General features: G+C 38.7%; 1 protein-coding gene across 2 annotated transcripts in view; it reads left to right on the top strand.

Moving 5' to 3' along the window:
* The window catches only part of LOC134225122 (protein stum), a 231,097-nt gene that overhangs the window by 23,898 nt on the left and 182,822 nt on the right, over positions 1-24,377 (top strand). The window contains exon 2 of one of the 2 annotated variants that reach the window (XM_062704922.1): positions 153-593. The gene's annotated coding sequence lies outside the window, so the exon portion shown is untranslated. Of the gene's footprint in view, positions 1-58; positions 594-24,377 lie in introns of both variants that reach the window. The other variant, XM_062704921.1, reaches the window with a different exon arrangement.

The following is a 24,377-nucleotide window of genomic DNA, read 5'->3' as shown; positions in this document are numbered from 1 at the left end:
CATCATCAAGTCTAGGTGTATTAATATGGGGCTTTCTCTCACATTTTCACAAAAATAGGATGGCGGCTGATCCTAGTGTCCTACATCGAAACGGAACCAGTAGTGCCCAGCGCAGCAATTAGTTGAAAGGAAAATTTCAATCAATCTAACAGGTGCGGCTACGGAGAAAAAAACTGAAAACCAAAGAAACCCAGAAGCCGAAAGTGAATGCAACCCGAACACGCAATCCTTGCAAGCCCGGGACGGGCTGCATTGTGCTTGGCGGTTCAAGATTCCACCCAGTAAGTGATAGTGTAACATTAGATAGAGAAAAAAAAAATCCGACATTTTCCACAATACCATTTAATCTGGTCACTCCGGAGGGGGCACTCCGCACCGGACGAAGCGGAAACCATCAATCAATCCTGTGTGCAACGCCAAGAATTCAAAACGTGAATTAGTGCAACCGAAGTGCGCTCGCGGGTGATAACTTTTCCGTGCTGGTTTAGTGGTTAGTTAGTAGCATCGTCGGGTGGGCGTGGGCCTTGCCTTCCAGTAAACCGGGTTGCAGTCTCTGACGCTCGACGATGGACGACTGAAGCAGGACTTAGGAGGTAAGAAGAGATTCTGTTTTATCTAATACATATTAAACCGCGATGGAATAAGTTTTAGTCCGTACGGTTGGAGTTCTGTCAAGATTTATTTGTTGCTTTGATGGAGAAGTGCGGTTGATTTCGCTTTCAGGATTAATTACACGGATACAAATTTAATCCATTTGGTTCAAAAATATACATGTTTATTTGGAAGGCTAATTTGCCGTGAAGAGTTACGGAGCCGAAATCAACACCCAACCAGCGGATGGCGGATTTTAATACAGCTCTGCATAAGAATCTTACAGAAACTGTATAATAATTGGGCATATACAATTTCGGAAGATTTTAATACAATTATTGTATTGAAATAATACAGATTTGTATTATTTTAATACAATATTTGTATAAAAAGCTTACAGAGTTGTATATGCCCAGATTTTATACAATAATTGTCAGATTTGTTTTTTGGGTGAAGGTAATGAATACATTTCTCGATTCTTATACATATTGTTTAGGGAACCGGGAGACTCACGGGTTGGTCGAGGTTAGGGAATACGATAATATAGTAGCAAAGAACTTATTTGTTTATATTTATAACTAGTCGACCCGGCAGACGTTGTCCTGCATAGTAGGCGTAAATGCGCGTTGTGAACTGCCCATATGAAATTTCCATACGAATCTTAATTTTGGCTTTTCACGATTTACTCAACCTAACTCGTGATTTTCTTATTAGGAAATATCATATAAACCCGTCGGAAACGATAACGAACATATTTGCCGAAGGAATGAAAAAAATCCATCCAGCCTTTTTCGAGTTATGCGGATACGAACACAGACCATTTCATTTATATATAGATAGATGTAATACGAAGAATCGCAGTTAGCCGTGATTGGACGAGGGCGTGAAAAATGAACGCTTGTTTTTTTTTAATCAAAATAAATCAAAATTGAGTGGAAATTTTTTTTTGTTTGAATTGTTGAAGATTGTTTACTGTACTGGATCCGCAAACACAATACTTGGAGATCGAAGATTTATCATCCCACAAAATACTGCATATACCGTGCGGGACCGAAATCCGTACAGCACCGAAATCCGTCCACCTCATGAGATATCAATAAATTAAATGAGGTTAAAGGTAATTAATGTAGGAATAATTAATCTTATCCTGTTCAGATACTTGACAGTAAGCTTCTAGGGCATAGAATTGGAAAAAAGGCTTTGAATTTAAAACAACAAATCTCCACCCACCAAACGCGGAGTTTGTGCCGCCATTTTGTTTTCAGGTAGAGCATAATTGCACCAAAAGCAACTGTGTTTTAATTGCTAATTGCAAATCATTACATAAGATAAGCGGAATACAAATGGAAGGGATCGCTTCTCTAGGTGCGTATCAAACTATTTACAGTGGTAGTTTAGTCAATCAGACTGTTTCAATTTAAATATTTAGTGAAGAAATAGCTGTACGGATTTTGATCCTTTGATTCGAAATCCGTCCACGGTGGACGGATTTCGAGTCAGGAGTAGTTGATTTAATTCATTATTTTATCATGTTTTTCGGAGTTTTTAATGAGTAAATGTGAAACACTTCAAAAGTAGAAGGCTTCATGCGCCTGTGTCAATGACAAACGTTTTATTTACATTCGATTCCTATTTTCTAATGACTTTTTCATATACTAAGGTGCTTAAGTGTACGGATTTCGATGTCCCACGGTAGAGTTGAAGACCAGGAGGACGGTTGCAGAAATTGGGCACAATCATCTACATCGTGTGAGGAATGTCTGGAACCCTTATTATCCCGGTGAGATCAAACCATATTATTTATATCTTGACGAACTATTTAAAATATGTGATTACTAGAAATACTAGAATAAGAGATCGGCGAAGACGCCATCTTGTTTCCAATCGAACCGACAAAAGCGGTTCCATTTCGACTTGTTTACTTTTTGCTTCCATAAGAAGCAAGCAAAAAGTTCAAGTGCTGCCAGTATTATATTCACGATTTCATGCATTTTCATACGTTGCCATTTCGACAGTTTTTCACTCCGCCGGTCTCTGGTTATAGGGTTGCTAGTGATTACTGTAGTAGGCTAAGTTTGAATGGGAACATCATAGTAGGCGTTGGTTGAATATGATTCATCGCAGTAGGCGAAGTTAGAAATATGATACATCATAGTAGGCATTGGAAAATAAATCTCCCACTTGGAACTAGAGATGTCGTAAAATCCCGATTAATCGATTAGTTACGACTACCTCAGTGCCTGTCATCGAGGGAAGATCTATTCTGTAAAAGGAGTGGAGCTTGTTGATCCCCAAGAGCACCCCTCCATATCCATCTCCTCGATCTAGGCGAATAATGTTGAAATCGTGGAAAGAGAGAGTCTGGAGAAAGCCATGTTTCACTAAGAGCAAATGCGTCACAGCATGAGCTGTGAACTAAAAACTTAAACGGATCCAGGTTTTTAAAAATACTCCTACAGTTCCACCGCAGGACTACGATCTTATCCCCGACCTCGTTGGTTAGATTGGCCATCGAGGGATAAGATTGAATCAAGAACAGGCCATTTTGAAATCAATTGCTTCAATAAGGGTTTCATCAGTGAGATTATCATGTTGATAATGTTTCTCACTGCGGGAGAGATTTCTAGAGTACTTTCTACAGTGCATTATGGTCGGTATATAGAGGCGCACTGGTAATCGAAGTTTCCCTAGAACAACGTGGTCAGGAAGGGCAGACCCAGAAAAGGTCACACGATACGAATCAGACGGTTTTTTGGTGCCATCTTCTGACACGTAATTCATTTGTCTGACATCAAGAATCTGAACTGTTGGGACCGCTCGATTTTTAAACCCCCCAGTACCAGTATTGATGTCAGTACATGTAAGAAACGGCTCGGTGACCACTCCTGCAATCTCGACTTCACTGCTTGCGATGTATACGTGATATTCCAATCGAAAGAGCTCGAAGGCAGCAATTCTGTTGGCCTGTTCACGATCGCTTACAGCAGCGGTTCTCAACCATTTTCTTGAGAAAACTTTTGCATGATTTGAGGTACCCCCTCTCGAAAGAAGGCTTCCCATCCTCTTGAAAACATAATTCCGAGACTTTTAAAGGGGAGCTTTTTTAAGCTTTTTAGTCCCTTTAGAGAAGGCTTCCACGCCTCTTTATTAAAGGCTTCTGAGCCTCTTGTAGAGAGGCTTCCGAGCCTCTTAAAAGGAAGCTTCCGTTGCATCTTGAAAGAACGCTTCTGAGCCTCTTGATAGTATGCTTCCAAGCCTATTGAAAGAAGAATTCTGAGCTTCTTGAAGCGAGGCTTCCGATCCTCTTGAAAGGAGGCTGCCGAGCCCCTTGAAAGAAGGCTTCCGAGCCACTTGAAAGCAGACTTCCGAGCCTCTTGAAAGCAGGCTTACGAGCCTCTTGAAAGCAGGCAACCTAACCACTTGAAAGGAGGCTTCCGAACCTCTTGAAAAAAAGCTTCCGAGCCTCTCGAAAGGAGCCATCCGAGCCACTTGGAAAAAGGCTTCAGAGCCGTTTGAAAGGAGGCTTTTGAGCTTCTTGAAAGAAGGCTTCCGAGCCTCTTGAAAGAAGGCTTCCGAGCATCTTGAAAGGAGGTTTTTGAGTCTCTAGAAAAGGAGGCTTTTGAGCCTCTAGAAAAGAAGGCTTTTGAGCTTCTTGAAAGGAGGCTTCCGAGCCTCTTGAAAGAAGGCTTCCGAGCCTCTTGGAAGGAGGCTTCCGAGCCTCTTGATAGGATCCTTCCAAGCCTCTTGGAAAGAGGCTTCGGGGCCTCTTGAAAGGAGGTTTTTGAGCCTCTTGAAAAGAAGCATTCGAGCCTCTAGAAAGGCTCTTGAAAGAAGGCTTCCGAGCCTCTTGAGAGGAGGCTTCCGAGCCTCTTGAGAGGAGGCTTCCGAGCCTCTTGAGAGGAGGCTTCCGAGCCTCTTGAGGAGGAGGCTTCAGGCCTCTTGAGGAGGAGGCTTCCAGGCCTCTTGAGAGGAGGCTTGAGGCCTCTTGAGGAGGAGGCTTCTGAGCCTCTTGAGGAGGCTTCCGAGGCCTCTTGAGAGGAGGCTTCCAGGCCTCTTGAGAGGAGGCTTCCAGGCCTCTTGAGAGGAGGCTTGCAGGCCTCTTGAGGAGGAGGCTTCCAGGCCTCTTGAGAGGAGGCTTCCAGGCCTCTTGAGGAGGCTTCAGGCCTCTTGAGGAGGAGGCTTCAGGCCTCTTGAGGAGGCTTCCTGAGCCTCTTGAGAGGAGGCTTCCGAGCCTCTTGAGGAGGCTTCCAGGCCTCTTGAGAGGAGGCTTCTGAGCCTCTTGAGAGGAGGCTTCCAGGCCTCTTGAGGAGGAGGCTCTGAGCCTCTTGAGGAGGCTTCCAGGCCCCTTGAGGAGGAGGCTTCCAGGCCTCTTGAGAGGAGGCTTCCTGAGCCTCTTGAGGAGGAGGCTTGAGCCTCTTGAGAGGAGGCTTCCAGGCCTCTTGAGAGGAGGCTTCTGAGCCTCTTGAGAGGAGGCTTCCAGGCCTCTTGAGAGGAGGCTTTCAGGCCTCTTGAGGAGGAGGCTTCGAGCCTCTTGAGAGGAGGCTTGAGGCCTCTTGAGGAGGAGGCTTCAGGCCTCTTGAGGAGGCTTGAGGCCTCTTGAGGAGGCTTCCGGGCCTCTTGAGGAGGAGGCTTCAGGCCTCTTGAGGAGGAGGCTTCCGGGCCTCTTGAGGAGGGCTTCCAGGCCTCTTGAGGAGGCTTCCAGGCCTCTTGAGGAGGCTTCCGGGCCTCTTGAGGAGGCTTCAGGCCTCTTGAGGAGGAGGCTTCCAGGCCTCTTGAGGAGGCTTTCAGGCCTCTTGAGAGGAGGCTTCCGAGACTCTTGAGGAGGCTTCCGAGCCTCTTGAGAGGATGCTTCCGAGCCTCTTGAGGAGGCTTCCGAGCCTCTTGAGAGGAGGCTTCCGAGCCTCCTAGAGAGGAGGCTTCCGAGCCTCCTAGAGAGGAGGCTTCCGAGCCTCTTGAGAGGCTTCCGACCCTCTTGAAAGGAGGCTTCCGAGTCTCTTGAAAGGAGGCTTCCGAGTCTCTTGAAAGGAGGCTTCCGAGCCTCTTGAAAGGAGACGTTCGAGCTGCTTGGAAGAAGGCTTCCGAGAGGTGTAGAAGGTTCTTCTAATCCTGTTGCAACGAAGCATCCGAGTTTTAGTGAAAAAAATCATTTTGTTCATTTGACGTTTTGTTCGTTTGATCTTTTGTTCCGCAACCCTTCATACATTGTCCTGGTTGTGGGAGGCAGGATTCAATTGGGATTTATTGATCGCATTATATATTATGTATAATATAATTTTTTTAAATAGAAAATACACAATTATCAAAACTTTATCAATGAATTTTGATTGAAATTGTAGTATGTCCGCCATTACGCATTTTTGTTCGTGGTACCCCTAGGGCTAGCGAAGGTACCCCCAGGGGTACATGTACCCCAGGTTGAGAACCGCTGACTTACAGTGACTCGTAACTTATTACGGCTTGGGGCATTCACTTCAATAATACCCTGAAACGATTTTGCCAGATCTTTTTCGATTCGCAATTTGTTTAGCGGTTTACCTTTGGGCCGAAAGAAAACCAGAAATGGGCCCTTAGATCCGGGCGGGTACGCTTTTAGGCGGGGGGTCGCCGGGGGTGTTGATCTACTTGCCTGGTTAGTATCCATAGGATCAGGAGAAGGCAGGTTAAAAGTCCCAGGAGAATTTGAGTTGTTGACCGGTTTGTGCAAAACAGTTGCAGCGGGAGTTGAGCCGGTTTCGGTGCTATGTTCGCTTTGTGGTGGAAAATTTCGCTCATTAAATTGCTCGTTTTCCGGGGATGGAATGTAATCATCGTACGAATTTTCGAATTGCGAATCACCCCCGCCTTTGTCATCAGTTCCATTGCGGAGAATGATCACCGCGACGAAAAATAAAATGATTCCAATATCGAAACAAAGAGCACGCAGAATATTGCGGTTATTCCAAAAACAAAGAGGAGAAAAGTGATAAGAAGTGCTGTAATAACACTAGCTGGTGTTAATAACCCAACTCGTAAAAAAAAGAAAAAAAAGTAGCGGATAAATAAAATAAAAATAAAAAAGTTAGCGGGACAATGAATAAAAGATGAAAAAAATATAACGAAAAAAAAATATATATAATTACGATACTAAGTCACGTTCGGATTTTTTTAAAAACTAACACTGACATTATTTCTTATTTTAAACACTATATTCGATTGATTAAACTGCACTGATTGAAATACAAACTTAGAATGAATCGATAATCGAGCCTCGGGCTCTATTTAATAAGTAAAACTGCTGATCCAGTGTAACTGAGGAATTCCGCTGACTGCTGTGGTCTGTTGCTGGGTGCTGGTTGACAATTGCTGACTTTGCTTGGTGCAAAGTCCGATGTTGGGTTGATGGCCTGATGGTTCGTTGCGATGGCTAACGTAACTCCTCCGGGGGTGAAAAAAGGTCGTCCTCGGCCTGAATGTTAATGTTTGTGGTTTGCTTTATGGGATGATTTCTCGAAGTTTCCTGGGGTCCTGGTGCATCTTTTGATTTGTCTGTTGAATAGCTCTTAGCACTTCGCTTCTGAGATGGTTGCTTAACTTTGATGATTATTCTCTTCCTTCGGAGACACAAGATAACGATTATTATGGTGATACTTGTGGTGGATGTGATTCCTCCTAGAAAACTAAATAACCAAATATTAGTTTTGTATTGTTTGAATTTGATATGATCAATTTGTTTTCGATTGACAATCGTCTGGTTTCCTATGTATGACAGGTTGTGCTGTTGAATAATTGTTCTATTTATGTAAAGTCCTGGGAATGCTCCCAATATTTCTGGTGCGTGTACCGTGGTTTCGGTGTTAGAAAATGTTTTGTTGTTTATCCAAACGGTGCAATTTGAGAAGGAAATCAAGAAATTTCCATGTAGAGTTCTTTGTCTGGACCACAGTTTGATGATAGGGTTACTGTTTCTATTCCACTTATTAGGATTTTGTCGTCCGAAATCATTTTGATGAAGCCATGATGTACCATGTGTACGCTACAGTGACTTTTTGCTGAAAAATAATGACTCAGTGCATTCATTTTCTAGTTGTTTGATGAAGGGGTATCGTTGGATGAATTCGTTTGGTCTCTCTGTTGAAAAGATATCATGTCCATGTTTGATGATATGTGTTGGGATTTCAGTAATTATTGTATTATTTATTATTACTGGTATTATTTGAATGACTTCTGAATTCGCTTTGATTTTTGGTATGCGTAGAATGTACAATAACATGTCTTGTTTGATTGCAACTTTGGATTCAATGAAGTTAAGAGCATCCTCTGGAAATTGTGTCTTTATGCCCTGTTCGTTGATGATCGTTTCTATGGCCAGAATTTCTTTAAGTGTTAATAGTTTGCTGTTCGCGAGTGATAATCGTGACTTTAGAATCGTATCTTCTATGTCTCTGAGGATATTGTAGGTGCTGTCCATGTATGCTAATAGCGTAAGAGCATCTATTTCTTTTAGTAAAATTTGGTTTTGGACTCCGTTTCTTTGAATCATTTGATTGACTGTGCTTGTAATGTCCTGGATGCGGTCGTTGATCTTATTGTTGATTTGTAACTGTTGGTTGTTGCCATCGATTCGTTGCCATGCTCGTTTAACGTTCTATTGATGATCCTGAGGTCGTCCGCGTCTGGAGTTCCTGCTATCCATTTGAATGCTGTACCAATCTTATCATACCTTCTAACTCTTCTACTCTTCATAGGCTTGATTTGATAAAAAGTATTGAATAGGTCTTTGTTTCGTTTTAATACAAGCTTGGAAATCGTCAATTTAGGATCGAGTTGTCTAGCTAATTTGTTATAAGTAAATATGTTTTCTTCAACATTCGTTAGGTTGATGGGGTGAATTATCGCTGTGGTACCAGTTTGTATGCCACAATTTCCTAATTTTATCAGAAGTACTGGATTGGAATGTAGGTCTCTTATTTCCATTTTGGCTTCGGTTAGTAGTATAAATGTTACCAGTTGAATGATTATCTGAAAGAAGTAATTTACATTTTCTTTAACCTTTTAATTTTATTTTTATGTCTTTTTATATTCCTTTCATTCTTGAATGTTTTATGCCGTACATCGTGTACTCTAGTTTCCTGTGCTCGCGGTTCCTTTTTAGACCTAATGTTTGGAATTACAAATACTTTTTCGTTCTCGACAATTTCAGGGGGGTCTTCTTTGTTTACATTTTGGCTTCTTTGTTTACTTTGAGATTTATACATGTTTATTTTGGCTTCTGTAAATAGCTTATTAGCTTTTTGACAATATCTATCGGATTTACATTATTATTATTATTGAAAAGGAGCTCATTCGGAGTGAATGAGGTGGCAGAGTGTACCGAATTATTGTATAATGCTACTGACAATTTAATCATTGATTTAGTTCCAAGATGTTCGAATTTGTGTTTGTTACTATTGAATATCTCTATAACAGTAGAATGTGCTCTTTCTACTTGACCGTTGGTCTCGGATGACGAGGCGTATGCTATGGAAGAACCTGCTTGAGTTACAAAGTTTCTGAATTGAATTGAATGAAAGGTAGTTTCATGATCGGTTACAATCAATTTTGGTATTCCAAATGATACAAAGTATTTTGTTAGGGATTTTTGTACATCAGTGAGATTCTTGGTCTTCATATAGAATAGTTGCAAATGTTTGGTAAAAGAGTCGATAAGTGAAAGGAAATTGCAAGAGGCTATTATGAAAATGTCCATGTGGACTCTTTCCATAGGTTTATCTGTTATAGGTCGGGGCGATATTTTGATATTGTACGGCTTCCGCTCGTACTTATGCTTATTACAAATGTTACAAGAATTAATGTACATGTTTACTAGCTTTTGCATTTTTGGGAAATAGTATGATCGTTTTAACTGAGCTATTACTTCTGTGATGCCTCGGTGGGCTCTATCATGTTCGTTAATTATCAAATCGTTTTGCCTTTCTATGTTTTGAACGTCCATCCAAGTTTTGTAGCAAATACAAAATGGCCTTCGCATTAAAATTTTCTTTAAATACTTCTTGTATAAGGAGCATAACATTATCCGGTGCCAAAATGGCTGTTTGCTTACCATTATGATGCCTTTTCAGAATGTTTGTTACGTCTTCCTTTGAAAAGTTTGGTTGGGTCACGATGGTTCTATAGTGGTTGCCAAAGAGAGTTTCTGCTATCGTGGTGGTGAATCCTGATGTCCGGAATATAAGTTGGTTCTTATAATAATTGATCGGCCGATCTACAAAATGTATATAAAAATCATTAGAATCTTCGCCGGAATGTGTATTGCAATCTGATGACTCGTCCAAATCTGATTGGTTCTGATGTTCAATATCCTGATTGTTACCTAAAATGGAAGAATTTGTATTAATTTCTATATGACTATTTACTTCCGGAGGTCGTCGACTTAAGGCGTCGGCTACAACATTAGCTTTACCTTCTCTATATTTAATGTCGTAGTCGTAGTTTGCAAGGTCTAACCTCCACCTGAGGATTATAGGGTTTTGTCGGATGTGTTTATGAAAGTCAATGGCTTGTCCGTTATAAGAGTAAATTTTGCGCCATATAAGTAGGATTTGAATTTGTTTATGGCCCATTTAATAGCTAACGCTTCTTTTTCGTTGGTGGCGTAGCGTGTCTCTGTGTCTGTCAATGTTCTTGACGCAAACGCTATAGGCCTTTCAGTGCCTTGTTGCATTTGTGAAAGTACTGCTCCTAACGCGTACCCGAGCAAAAATGAATAACTAATTGATAACAAATTCTATTATCCGGTTATCGAACATATTGATAACTGAACTTGTTATCATTTTGGCTGAATTAAGAGCCAACATAACAAAAATGATACCAGAATTTTGTTCCTGAAATAACTACATGAAAACAAATTAGGTTATCACTGATACCAAATTGATAACACATTTTGTTATACATGTTATTTACTCAAATAACTGATTTAGTTATTATTTAGTTATCAGTCATCACTGTTTTATCGACCAAAATAGTTAAATCTTCTTTGCCGACTTCGTTACGCATTGAAAAAAAATGTTAGCATTCACTTGGAATCGAACTCGAATCGAGTGATTGTACGGCGTTGGCTCTAGGCATTCACCCAATCGCGGTTTCTTGAAGAGCAGAAGAGAAGAGCACTACGCTTTCTACAATCTTGCATTTACTGAAGACTATTTATAATCAAATCATGATGCCATGACCAAGGCTTGACACGTGCTGGGTGCAAAGCAGGATAACTTATTAATAACAAACTTAATTATCCAGTTATATTGATAACTAGAATTGTTATCATTTTGGTCGAACTACAAAAATTTAATTCAAAATAGCGAATCGGCAATCAATTAGGATAAATACGGTTCATCATCCTTTCATTGAATACATTTTGTTTCAGTTGTGGTCGATTAAATAATAGGCTTAGGTCAGTTTCTCTCTCTTATTGCCAATCATTAGGTTGCTAGCAACGCCATGCTGTGTAATCGATTTCGGTAATAGGTTTTATTCAAACCAAACCACAACCTTGAATTTCACAGCGGAACGTTTCATGTTTTCATATGCACATATAAACACTGCCGGCTAGTTAAAAAATATTTTTGGGGCTACTCTGTGATGGTCCATTCAAACAGCTTCCATAGGATTTTCTATTTCACAACTCGATATTCCCATGAGTCGACCGTTCTTTCAACATCGACTATTGGAGGTTTGACTCCAGATGGTCTTGCCCGGGTTTATATTTTGCCTTCAAATCTAGGTTTAAATTGTCAATAGTGATTGTTTTCTCCACAACACACTACATCGATGTAATTTCCTGATTAAACGACACTTCCAGTTAAATTTTCCGCTTCTCCAATCTCCAATCCGCCCTGTGAATCTCAAGACAAATTATATTGCGGTTAGTCAAGACTATTCACCGTGCCTGAATGTGCTCATGCCCTTGGATCATATGTTCCGGAAGCTGCAGGGCCATTTTAAGTACTACTACAACGCTTGGTGCTCCCATACATGTTTCATTATTCAACGACACCTGAAATGAAAGTTAAGTCAATAAGCATAGTATAAAACAAATAAGAAAATTTCAACTTTTGTGCAAATTGCTTTGTTGACAGAGAAATAAACAAATCGTTTGTAACGGGGAAAGACACCGTCTGCTTAGACGAAAATTTCAGTTTAGTGTTTGAAAACAGTTCTTGTCACACATATTCATAGCATAGGTCGGGTTCATTTAGCAGAAGTTAGTATAGTGCTTGGAACAAAATGACAACTTTCATGATCATTTTTCAAGGCTTCCGCAGATCTGGAAAATTTATCCGCAGCACGTGCTATCAAAGCATTCATCGCTACAAACCACCACGTGGCGGTAAAATTTTCAAAATTATCAAAGTAGCTTTTTTGCTACAGGTATGTTTTTCTTAGGCGACTATTTGGCGCTTATTTTTGATTGCGTCGAAAAATAGGCGGATGAGTAGATTTTTTTATGCGCGGTACAATATGTTTGAAAGAATAGCTTGGCCCGATATCTGAACGACGTGAAATTTAGAAGAAAATACCAAATTTGTATTGATAATAAATTTTGTTATTATTCAGTTATCAGTTAATCACATGATTGATAACTAAATATCAAGATGATAATAAGGATAACTAATCGTGTTATCAGTTTGATATCATTTCAGTTATCTGCCTTTGCTCGGGATAGTCTGACGCATCCGTTGTTAAAATAAACGGATTCTCAAATTGAGGGTAGGATAATACTTGATCTGTCGAAATTATCTTCTTCAATGTGTTGAAAGCGTTAATATATTGCTCATCTTGAAGATTTAAAACTGCGTCTTTCTTTAAATATTTCGTCATGTTTCTCGTGATCTTTGAAAAATCTTTGATGAAACGGCGATAATAACCAGCTAGTCCTAAAAATTGTTTTATTTGCTTTTCGGTTTTTGGGATAGGCCAGTTAATAATCTTATCAATTTTCTCTGGGTTTGGCTTGACACCATTTTCAGAGATTATGTGTCCTAGAAATTCTGCTTCCTTTTTTAAAAATTCGCATTTGTCGAGTTGAATTTTTAAGTTGAATTTAGAGAGACGTTTCAGAACGAGAGTTAGATTTTCTAGATGTTCTTTTAGGTTCCTTCCAACGATAACGATGTCGTCGAGGTACACGTAACAAATATGTCCAATGTATTCACCAAGAATATTGTTCATAGCCCTCTGAAACGTGGCCGGGGCATTCTTTAAGCCAAATGGCATCCGGGTGAATTCAAAGTGACCTTTGTCTGTGGAGAATGCTGTTTTTTCCTTATGCTTAGGATCCATTTCTATCTGGTGAAATCCAGATTTCAGGTCCAGCGTAGTAAAGTAAACAGACTTTCCAAGATGGTCGAGGATGTCCTCAATCTGTGGCATCGGATATTTATCGTCTACAGTCTTCTCATTTAGCTTCCTGTAGTCGATAACGACACGCACTTTGCGTTTTCCAGACGCATCTGATTTTTTTGGTACTACCCATATCGGGGAAGAATATGGGCTAACCGAATGAGAAATGATACCGTTGTCCAGCATTTCTTGAATTTGTTCTTCAACATCTTTTCGGAAATGGTGTGGGTAACGGTAGCTTTTGGTATATACAGGAGCCTCGTTGTTGGTTATTATCTTATGTTTGATAGCCGTAGTAGCTGATAATTTTTCGTCTTTATGCAGAAGGACTTCTTGGTTTTCATGAATTAGGTCTAATAAATAAGATTTTTCCAGTGGTGATAGGTGTCCTGTTCGTATGATTTTATCTATTTCCTCGGTAGTTAGTTTATGATTGGGTGCAATAGGGATAGGATCAAGTGTTTCGAAGTTATTTATAGTTAGTTGAAGACTCGGAAATTTGGGAGATTTCTTTTCGGTACTTAAAATGTTAATAGTTGTTTTAAAATTTTCTGCTCTATATAAACCTGGTGTGACAAAGGAATCATCGCTTAATTTTTGAAATTTGGGAACGAACCAGTCGCCATTATTTTGTGTGTCTAGAGTTACTGTGTGGTGATATGTGGCGGCTTTCAAGGGGTAAAATTTTGAAAATTTATTTTTTTCTCCATTCAAAAGTAGTGTTTGGGATTGGAAGTTGAGTTTTGCTTTAAATTTTGCAAGTGTTTGTGCGCCTAATATTCCGTCAAAGAAATCATGGAATTGGAATTCATAGAAGGTAAGAGGTGGAAGGTGTTTAAATAGGTTCAGTTTTCCTTTCTTTTCGATAGTGTGATTTCCTGAAACATTTTTTATTGAACTCTGGATAGATTTAGGGTTTGTAAGTATTCCTGGAGAGATTATATTTTTATTAGCGCCGGAGTCGATTAAAATTTTAATAATTTGGTTGGTCTTCGAGTATGGATGTGAAATCTCTAAATATGGAAGGTAATTCGTGTTCTTCATGTGATTGTCTCTGTCCCGGTGTTCACTAAAAAATTTATCGATAATTCATCTTCTTCTTTTTCTTCTTTTGAGTCGCTGTTTTCTAATTCTTGATTATTGATGAGTTTTTTGTTAAGCGTTAATCTACTACTGATGGATGGGTCTATTTCTATCGGGATAGGCTGATTTGACTGTGTGGAATTAGTTGATTTGTTTTCTGAAGGACCCTGTCTTTCAAATTTGGAGTTTTATCGGAATGGTTTGGAGGGTTTTGTCTCGGACATGTAAGAAGCAGTAATTTCTTTTGATTTGAATTTACATAAGAATGCGTAGGCATCCTCAATGTCGCTGGGTCTTGCAGCTTGTGCGTACCCGAAGTAGGGTTCCTTCAAGCCGGCTATGAAGGCAGCAAGGCTGTCTTCGTCGATGAACGAATTGATGGCTTTCCAGTTGTCCTTGTAAACTTGTTTTGCTTGGCGAGATTTTTAATACTTTGCACAATTTCTTTGGTACGTTGATAATATTTGTGTATCGGTGTGTTATCTCCCATTTTATTCTGCCAGAGTTGGCATTTATAAGTCGAGAGCTCTTGTCTGTCGCCAAGAGCGTTGACTAAAATATCTTTATAGAATCAAAATCTTGCGGGTTTCCAGCTAGGCATAGAATGTCCTTTGCTTTACCCTGTATTTTATTCGTCACCGCGGTGGTGTACATGTCAAACAGTGTATCGTTGACATATGGTTTGAATCGATTCAAAGTGTTTTCCGCTGTCTGAATCCAGGCGGATAATTGCTTCCTATTACCCTCAAAAATTGGAAGTGATTTTATTGGGTCAGGTATTTTGAATAAATAATCCAAGTTTGTTCTATTAACATCTAGCGGTGCGCTGGACGATGCACTTGCTGACGAAGTTGAACCGGGCGACGGTCCGGTTACATTTCGTATGATTGCGTCGTGCTCGTTTTGTTTCGCGTTTATTCTCTCTATCGCCTGCATCATTGCGGTTAACTGCTGCGTAATGTGTTCCAGTGGGTTACTTTCAGACATCGTTATGTTTTGAAATGGGATGTCTAGGTTTTTAATTGGAATATGCGAATTTTCTGCAGATTCGATTGAATCGTTATCAGATTCGCTAGTTGAGTCGGAATCAGATTGAGCTCTGATCCTATTTTTCAGAAGTGCCTTTGTGATATCCAAGGCACTCTTGGCCTTGTTTGTAATTTTAGGCATTAACTGAGGGGGGGTTAAAATAATGCACACGTTCTCTTAGAACTCGTGTGTATTGTTCAGAAAAACAATTCTCTAAGAACTTTGATTTTCTGATGGGGAAGAAGCTTCTCTAAGAACGGCTAAGACCCCGCGGGTAAATTATTCGAAAGATGAATGATAAAAGTACTCACCTAATTGCTGTCGTGGTGGGTCGCGGTTCCTTCGATGTCGGTAGCGTGACCTCGACTCCAGCACACCCTCGATGACGCTGGATGATTTCGCTTGTTCTCTCAGAACTCAAGGTACTTTCGGATCAACTGAATTTGGATTTACGAATCCAAAATTTTACACTGTTTTCACACGCACTTTTTTCGAAGCCCGGACGGCTGCGCCAATTACGATACTAAGTCACGTTCGGATTTTTTAAAAAACTAACACTGACATTATTTCTTATTTTAAACACTATATTCGATTGATTAAACTGCACTGATTGAAATACAAACTTAGAATGAATCGATAATCGAGCCTCGGGCTCTATTTAATAAGTAAAACTGCTGATCCAGTGTAACTGAGGAATTCCGCTGACTGCTGTGGTCTGTTGCTGGGTGCTGGTTGACAATTGCTGACTTTGCTTGGTGCAAAGTCCGATGTTGTGTTGATGGCCTGATGGTTCGTTGCGATGGCTAACGTAACCCGGCCTTGCTCGGAGTTGCCAGTTTAATTCGCAGTTTTTTTCACCATCGGAATTGGAATAGGTCAAAAGGATAATTGTGTTTTCTTATTGATATTTCATCATTTGATTAAAAGAAGGTAGATTACATTTGAAAACATTGACTGATTTTGAAAATGGGATCAAACCCAAAATCGCTTTATTCCGGGCAAACGTCTATTTCTAAAGAAGGAAAAACATACACCGATGCCTTATTCCGGAAAAACGTCTATTTTAAAGAAATGATCACATTTACCGTCCAGAAGGAAACACTTTAATCATTGCTTTTCTCTGGGCAAACCATGATTTCGATGAAGTGTTGAGTTGATCGATCCCTGTCATCTTCGCCTTCTTAAGAAAAAGAATGTTTGTTCCAAATTTGGTTGAAATCGGGCAAGGGTACAGAAGTTATGCTGGAACATTGGATCATTGCATACCTTGCTTTTATTTATTAATCTTGAATCATTATCATATAATTATCATACCTTTTAAAATTTGGAATAAAGGTTACTCGATTATGGATCACTATGCAATTTGATCATTCATAATCATCAATCATTAATCATATCGATCGTTAATCATTAACCATACACATAGTGTGTCAACATTTAATCACGATCGGTAATCGTTAATCATAATCCAACGGTTTTTTCATTATTCATAATCGTTAATTATTGTCAAAAATGAATTTAATCATTAATCATTATCAGTCATCATTTTCAAAAAATTATAATTCATTAATCATAATCTTTAATCATAGAGTTGAATGATTTAATCATTTAATCTGCTTAGAATTGGTCCTGGGGGTCAGGAGTTACACTGAATTGCCCGTTTTCTAAAGACAACCGCTTTCCCTTTACCCTTCCTCTTTTCTCAACGGCCATTTCACCCCCTTTGTTATCTTCTCCTAGGGATAGAAAATGTGTACCAAATTTGGTTGAAATCGGTACAGGGGTTCAGAAGTTACACTAAATTGCCCGTTTTCTGAACAATACCCTCCCTTCAGACCCCTACCCCTTATCCAAATTTCCTCCCGTACGATCGGCTCCTCATAGTGAATATGTGTACAAAATTTGATTGAAATCGGTCCTGGGGGTTGGGAGTTACACTGAGATGCTCGTTTTTGAAAGACAACACCTCCCCTATACCCTCCCTTTTTCCAATGACCATCCCATCCCCTTTGTTATCTTTTCCTTATGATGTAGAATGTGTGTACCAAATTTGGTTGAAATCGGTACAGGGGTTCATGATTTACTTTGAATTGCCCGTTTTCTAAACAAACCCCCTCCCTCCAGACCCCTCCCCCTTTCCCAAATCCCCTCCCATATGATTACCTCCTCGTAGTGAATATGTGTACAAAATTTGGTTGAAATCGGTCCTGGGAGTTGAAAGTTACACAGAATTGTTCGTTTTCTGAACAAAACCCTCCCACCACCCCTCCCCCTTTTCTACATGACCATCCCACCCCTTTGTTAACTTCCTCTGAGGATAGAGAATGTCTGTACCAAATTTGGTTGAAATCGGCCAAGTGGTTCAGAAGTAGTTATCGAACATACATACATAGATTGGTTTTTATATATATAGATAGAAGAAGAAGAAGATAAAATAAATAATTTGGGACTACCGGATAGACTTTTTAGAAAGAGAGCAACTTTTAACTTCACAGTTCCACACTTGGGAAAAGACTAACTTTATTTATTTATTCCAAAAGTTACAAAGGCCTGACTTGGAAGAGGGATTGTGCCTAGCTAAGTTATTTCGACGTTTGTGCTGATGTGCCGAATGCGTAAGTGGGGCAATTGGTGCTATGTGGAAGTTGATGAGCCAGCGGGTTCTTGTGACTGCTGAGGCATTCCACGGGGGCATGTCAGTCGATCCTGAGCGACCATTTCGAAAATATTTGAAACTCTGCACAGTTTTTCAATTTCATCTAAATCGTCATTTTTCGATATCAAATCTTCATATTGAGTCACGACTAACTTTTCAAAAGGGTGTATGTGAAAATGGTTCAAAAATATTTAAAAAGCTGCACAGCAAAAACGGAATGTTCGATTGTTATGATTTTTTCAGCAAAGTTAGACAACTAAATGGTGATTCTTAAGAAAATGTGCACAGTAAAAAAAATTTTTTGCCTTTAAAAATATCATTTTTGTCACAAAAACTCAAATATCTCAAAACCCTATCTTTTTTCGAACGTAATTTTTTTAGGGAAAACGGTCCATTATATTAGCTATCTACCATGAAAATTTGGTGATGGTAAACTAATAAACAAAAAAGTTATGACATTTCAAACATTTCACAATTTTCACATTAAGTAAAAAAAAATTTTTTTCTGTGTAACTTATTTCGAGAATTGCAGTTTGATGCAGATTTTATTGTTAAGGGACGTGATTTAAACAAGTTGTTTTCATGATATTTTGATTTAATTATTCATAGCATCTATAAGAAACTTAGACACGATCCAGTGTTGTGATCAAAAGTATTGATAGTGTCATAATTTTCATTGCACGTATGGCATTTTTTTGCTACATCACATGGCAAAGGTCCTTGTGATGCTATTGGAGGAACAATAAAGCGCATGGCCACAAGAGCAAGTTTAGCCAAAGAACGTGAGCATCCAATTAAAACTGCGAAAGAACTTTTTGATTGGGCAAATCGTAGAAAAGAAAAAGATTTAACCAAATTATCATTTTGTTTTACTACTACTGAAGAGTACGAAATAAAGGCTTCAGAGCTCAGCGAGCAATTTAATAACGCGAAAATGATCCAAGGAACCCAAAAATTTCACTGTTTCATTCCATTGTCGGAAAATAAAATTAAAGCAAAACTATACTCAAACTGTGCTGATAATAATTCAAAAGTGTTCGATATTTTAAAAAATTTGAATAAAAATAAATAAAAAATAAGTATTAATAAACTGTTTTCATGATATCATAACCCATACCAAAATTCAAACCCAAAACTCTTAGAGTTTCTATAACAACATTGTGTAACTGCCACATTTAATTTAATACTTAGGATAATATTAATTCATTTTATTTATTTATACATATAATATTTATACATATAATATACATAATATCGATGAATACATAAATATGGAATATCATACAAACAACTTGTTTAACTCACGCAAGGCCCTTAACAATAAAATCAGCATCAAACTGCGATTCTTGAAAAAAAATACACGGAAATTTTTTTGTTTACTATATGTGAAAATTGTGAAATGTTCGAAATGTCATAACTTTTTGTTTATTAGTTTACCATCACCAAATTTTTATGGTAGATAGCTAATATAATGGACCGTTTTCCCTAAAAAATTACGTTCGAAAAAGATAGGGTTTTGAGATATTTGAGTTTTGTGACAAAATGATATTTTTAAAGGCAAAAAAATTTTTTTACTGTGCACATTTTCTTAAGAATCACCATTTAGTTGTCTAACTTTGCTGAAAAATCATAACAATCGAACATTCCGTTTTTGCTGTGCAGCTTTTTAAATATTTTTGAACCATTTTCACATACACCCTTTTGAAAAGTTAGTCGTGACTCAATATGAAGATTTGATATCGAAAAATGACGATTTAGATGAAATTGAAAAACTGTGCAAAGTTTCAACTCAATAGAAAATCATGAATTAAAAATTTTCTTAAATTTTGATGCTGTTGCTTGGAATCGCTCTGCTTCAATGTTGCCAATTGCAGGGATAGTTGTTGTTGTTGTTGTTGTTGTATATTCTTGATTTGATTTAATGATCCTTGGATAATGTCCGATGTTGATTGATGTTCAGGGTTGGAGGAAATCTGTTCGATAACTACTCCCCCCTCAGGTGAGGAACGTCCCGTTCCGTTTCTTGTATATTTGAAAATGATTGCAACGATGATATTTACGGTTGCTGTTCCGGTTATGGAAAATCCTCCAAAAAGGCTCCAAAACTTGAAGCTTAGTCCATTTTGTTTTAGATCCACATGTTCTAGGTGACGGCGGTTTTGGATAGTGTTTTCATGAATTTTTTCAATGTCATATACCTCTTTTAATTTCTAATCGGTTTCGAGATTATAAAATGCGCTGTGTATGATCTCTGGTTCACTGATTTGTTCCTTGTTCGTGAAAGTATTGTTATTGATTTGAATCGTACAGTTTTCGAAGTGAATCAGTACGTTGCCTTCCAAACTACGATTATCTGGTCCGCAATCTGATTCTAGGTTTTGATTTCTAATGTTGGTTATCAGGAGGGTGTTATCAGAAATGAGTTTGTAGCTTGTTTGATTGTTGAAAGTAACATTGCATCTTGGTTTCTTTCCGTTGATTAGAGGGTTGATACATTCATCATTAAGATCCTTGAGGTACGAAGATTTCTGGACGAAGTCCTTTGGATTCTGAGTTGTAAAGATGTGATTTCTGCTTTTTACTATATATTCCGGATATTGGTTAATGATGTGATTTCCGTTGGTGATTGGATATAATTTGATAATTGATGCGGTGTTATTCTCTAGTAATGGCACGTGCATGAAGTATAGCAAGGTTCCTGGGCTAGTGGCAAATTTTGGTATGACGAACTGTAATGCCTCATCTGGTAAGTCTATGTTTTACTCCTTGGTCATGTAGTAATCCTTTTATTGTGAGTATTTCCCGAATAGAAAGTATTTTGTTGCTGGTGATGGACATTTTCGACAACATGACCGCATCCTGGATGTCTTCGAGCATATTGTTTAAAATGTCAACGTTTAGGATTGAAGTTATTATTTCCACATCGTTCATCATCAAATCGTTTAGATTGGCTTGTGTTGTAATATCTTTGATGGCATGGGTTAGTTGCTGTATCCGATCGTTGATATTCTGGTTTATCCTAAATTGTTGGTTATTTTGGTCTATTAAGTCATTCATGGTGGTGTTTATAGCTTGAAGATCAGAAGCATCTGGAGTACCGGCAATCCATTTCCATACGGTTCCGATAGAGTTCCATCTTCTCGATCGGCGATGTCCTTGTGGTTTCAGCTGATAAAGGTTAGCGTACAGCTTTTTGGTTTTGTATTTTAGAGTGCTTATTAATGGGTTAGTATTGACATTATTTTGATGAGACGATCTAACCAAAGTTCTGCTGCTTCTTCAATGGATGTAAGGTTTATAGGGTGGATTATTTTTATTGTACCTATTTGGATTTTACACGCACTTTCCTTTATGAGTAGTAATGGCAATGGGTCGTTTTGTAAATTTCGTATTGCAAGTTTCTGGGCCTGACTTGACACGATCGTCCACATAAGCAATAAAATTATTTCGAGCTGTAAATTAACAATTGTAACAGGTTTTTAGTATGGTTAAAGGAGTCGTAAGAATGGTATTTCTATAGTATGAGTTACTGAAGATTTAATTCTAGGTTTTCCTCTTCCGTTTTAATTTAGATTTATGAATTTTTATATTTCTCCTGTCCACTAAAGTTTTCCTCCTATTTGTTTGCACGATTTGATTTTTGAACTTTATTCTCCTTTTGTTCGCAATGCCTTGGACTTTATTATAAATTTCATCTCCTGGTTGGAATACTGGATCGTCTTCCCTTTTCCAATTTTTGGAATCTGGCCTGATCTGGCCTGATTATACTCGAGTCTGGCAATTACATCATCACAAATTTCGTTCCTGTGTTCTAAGATCCGATCTAAATTTATTGGTCTTTCTTCGCCATCTCTTATCCCTGTAAATATCTCTATTGGTTTTATTTTTGTTACTCCATGAATGGTAGAATTGTAAAGAGTAGTCGCTAATCTGTAGATTTCTTTATTAGAGAGATCGTTATACTTTTCTTTAATGCAGAGAAATATTTCAGAAAGGGTAGAATGAAAACGTTCCACTATTCCATTTATTTCACTATGATTAGATGGGGTAAAGTATGTTTCTACTTGGAGTCTCTGAAGGAGTCCTCTTACTTCGACAGAACGAAATGCAACTTCGTTGTCACAAACTATTAGTTTAGGGGTTCCATAAGTCGAAATCAATTTTACTAGGCCACGTTTGACATCTGGAATTGATCTAGACTTAATTGGGATGAGCATTGCAAATTTTGAAAACTTATCGACAGCAGATAAAAATAGGTTAGGTGATGATTTAAAAATGTCTATGTGTAAAATGTCGAGCGGTTTCTTCGGGATTGGGGTTTCTGCAAGTTTAATTTTGTAAGGGTTCCTTTCATATTTATTTTGAAGACAGGTGTGGCATAGATTTATGAAGAGTTGAATTTTCTTACGCATGTTGGGAAAAAAGTAGCTTCGGATGATTTCGTCATGGTTCTCATCGGCTCCTCTATGCGCCCTCTCGTGCGTTTCTTCGATCAAAAGGTGTTGGTCTTCTGCCGTTTTCTGATTTTCTGACACCAATATGTTCCTTGAGCACGTTGTCCATTACTCTTTGGAATGTCGCCGGGGCGTTCTTTAGCCCAAAAGGCATCCGAACGAACTCGAAGTGCCCTCCATCGACACTAAAAGCAGTTTTCTGAATGTCTTTTTTGTGAACTTGGATTTGATGGAACCCTGAAGCGAGATCTAGGGTTGTAAAATATTGACATCTTCCCAACTTATCAAGGATATCGTTTATGTTGGGAATAGGATAACGATCATCTGTAGTTTTCTGATTAAGCTTACGATAATCGACTACAAGACGCCATTTTCTTGTACCGGATGCATCAGCTTTCTTTGGTACAATCCATATTGGAGAATTCCAGGGGCTATTCGATGGTCGGATAATCCCTTGGTCTAACATCTTAGCAATTTGCCGCTGAACCTCTTCTTGGCGACAGAAGGGGTAGCGATAGTTTTTGGTATAGGCAGGCAGATCATCTCTGGTATTGATCTGATGTTTTATTGCATTTGAAAATGAAAGTTTCCCTTCATTGTCATGCATGACTTCTGGGAATTGTTTCAGGAGGTCAAGGAGTTTCTCTTCCTCTTCCGAATTCAGATGATCTACCTTGATTTTCTCCTTTACAGATGCTTTAGGAGGCATATTCTCTTTACTGGCTTTACCAGGTTCGGGAGAATATTGTTCAAAATTATAGAGCTCAGTAAATAAGGCCTCTCTGTCAATATTGACATCTACCTGTTTATTACTGAGATTTATTAGAGGAAATGTAGTTCGACCGTTTCTAGCACTATATACTCCGGAGGGTATAACTACATGTTCCGCGATTGAAATATCTTTTTCGATGAAGAAATCTTTGTTGTCAATTCTAACAGGGAATTCTTTTACAAGAACTTCTTTTTCTTGAAACGTCAACTGTTCCTTAGTAGGATATTTTTTTTGAAGTGGTATCGTTATGTTATTCAAGGTAACAGTGTTAGATGCTGTGTCAATCACGGCGCCCATGGATCTGAGAGATTCAAATCCAATGAGTCCATCGAAAAAATTGTGAAATCGAAACAGGTAAAATTTTTGATTTGGCAGTCCTTTCACAAAATTAGTAAAAGGATTTAGGAAGGTGAATTGGTCAATTTTACAGGTCCCACTTATATTATTGACACTTTGTGAGGGTCCGCTTTGGATATAAGTCTTCGGAACGATTTCCGGGACAATATAATTTTTATTAGCCCCTGTATCAATTAGGAACTTATAGCTTTTATTATTTTGTCTCGGTATCTCTAAGTATGGAAGAAAGTTGTTTGTTATTTGGTTTCCTGCGGATCTAACTCCGTACAAAAATTTAGTTCTTCTTGGGGTTCTTCTTCTACATCAAGGAGTGTGGCTAAACCATATCCTTGCTCTATTTCTGGTTCTGGGTATTGTTGGTATTCATGAACATTTTCGGCTGCTTGCGTTTCCGCAGGCATATCGTGACAGTTTATTTGTCCTGTTTTCTTATAGGGGACAACCTGATTGTAGTTCTGTCGAACCGCTTGGCCTGAAGGGTCGGGTTTTATGTTTGGTAAAGCTTGAATTTGGGGTCTGTAATTCAAAATAGGATTTGTTTGATTTTGGTTTAGTCTGGCTTGAAATTGGGGCTGATAATTAAAATTCGAATTCTGTTGGTATGCCGGGTTGAATCCTGCGGGCACAAACCTTTGAAATGGCGGTCTGTACGCCATCTGTGGAGGTGCGTATAATTTATGTTGATATGTGGGTGTAAAGTTTGGTGAACGACCAAATTGTGGTCCGTTATTGTGTGTTGTTGGTTTAGCTTTCGGAGGATCAGGTGAATGTTTATGATTTCTCTCTCTTTTTCGTTGAGAAGCATTAAATTGCTCCATTGCACTTTGGTGGGCCTCATTCAAATTAGTGGGACGCGACGCTCTAGTGAGTGTCGCGTACGGTTCATTCAATCCATCTATGAATGCGAGCTTTATCATGCATTCGTAACTGGATGTTAAAGTTCTGGAACATTTCCTCATTTCCTGGTCCAGCATAATTTTTGCAGAAATGTCTGCAAGTAATTCGCGACATTCCTTAAAAAATTCGTCAACAGATTTACTGTTCTGTTGTAAATATGGAA

Source organism: Armigeres subalbatus, chromosome 3, assembly GCF_024139115.2.
Source record: "Armigeres subalbatus isolate Guangzhou_Male chromosome 3, GZ_Asu_2, whole genome shotgun sequence".
In the NCBI taxonomy this organism is placed as follows: domain Eukaryota; kingdom Metazoa; phylum Arthropoda; class Insecta; order Diptera; family Culicidae; genus Armigeres; species Armigeres subalbatus.
Note: the sequence above shows the minus strand (reverse complement) of the source record. Positions and strands in the feature narration are given on the sequence as shown.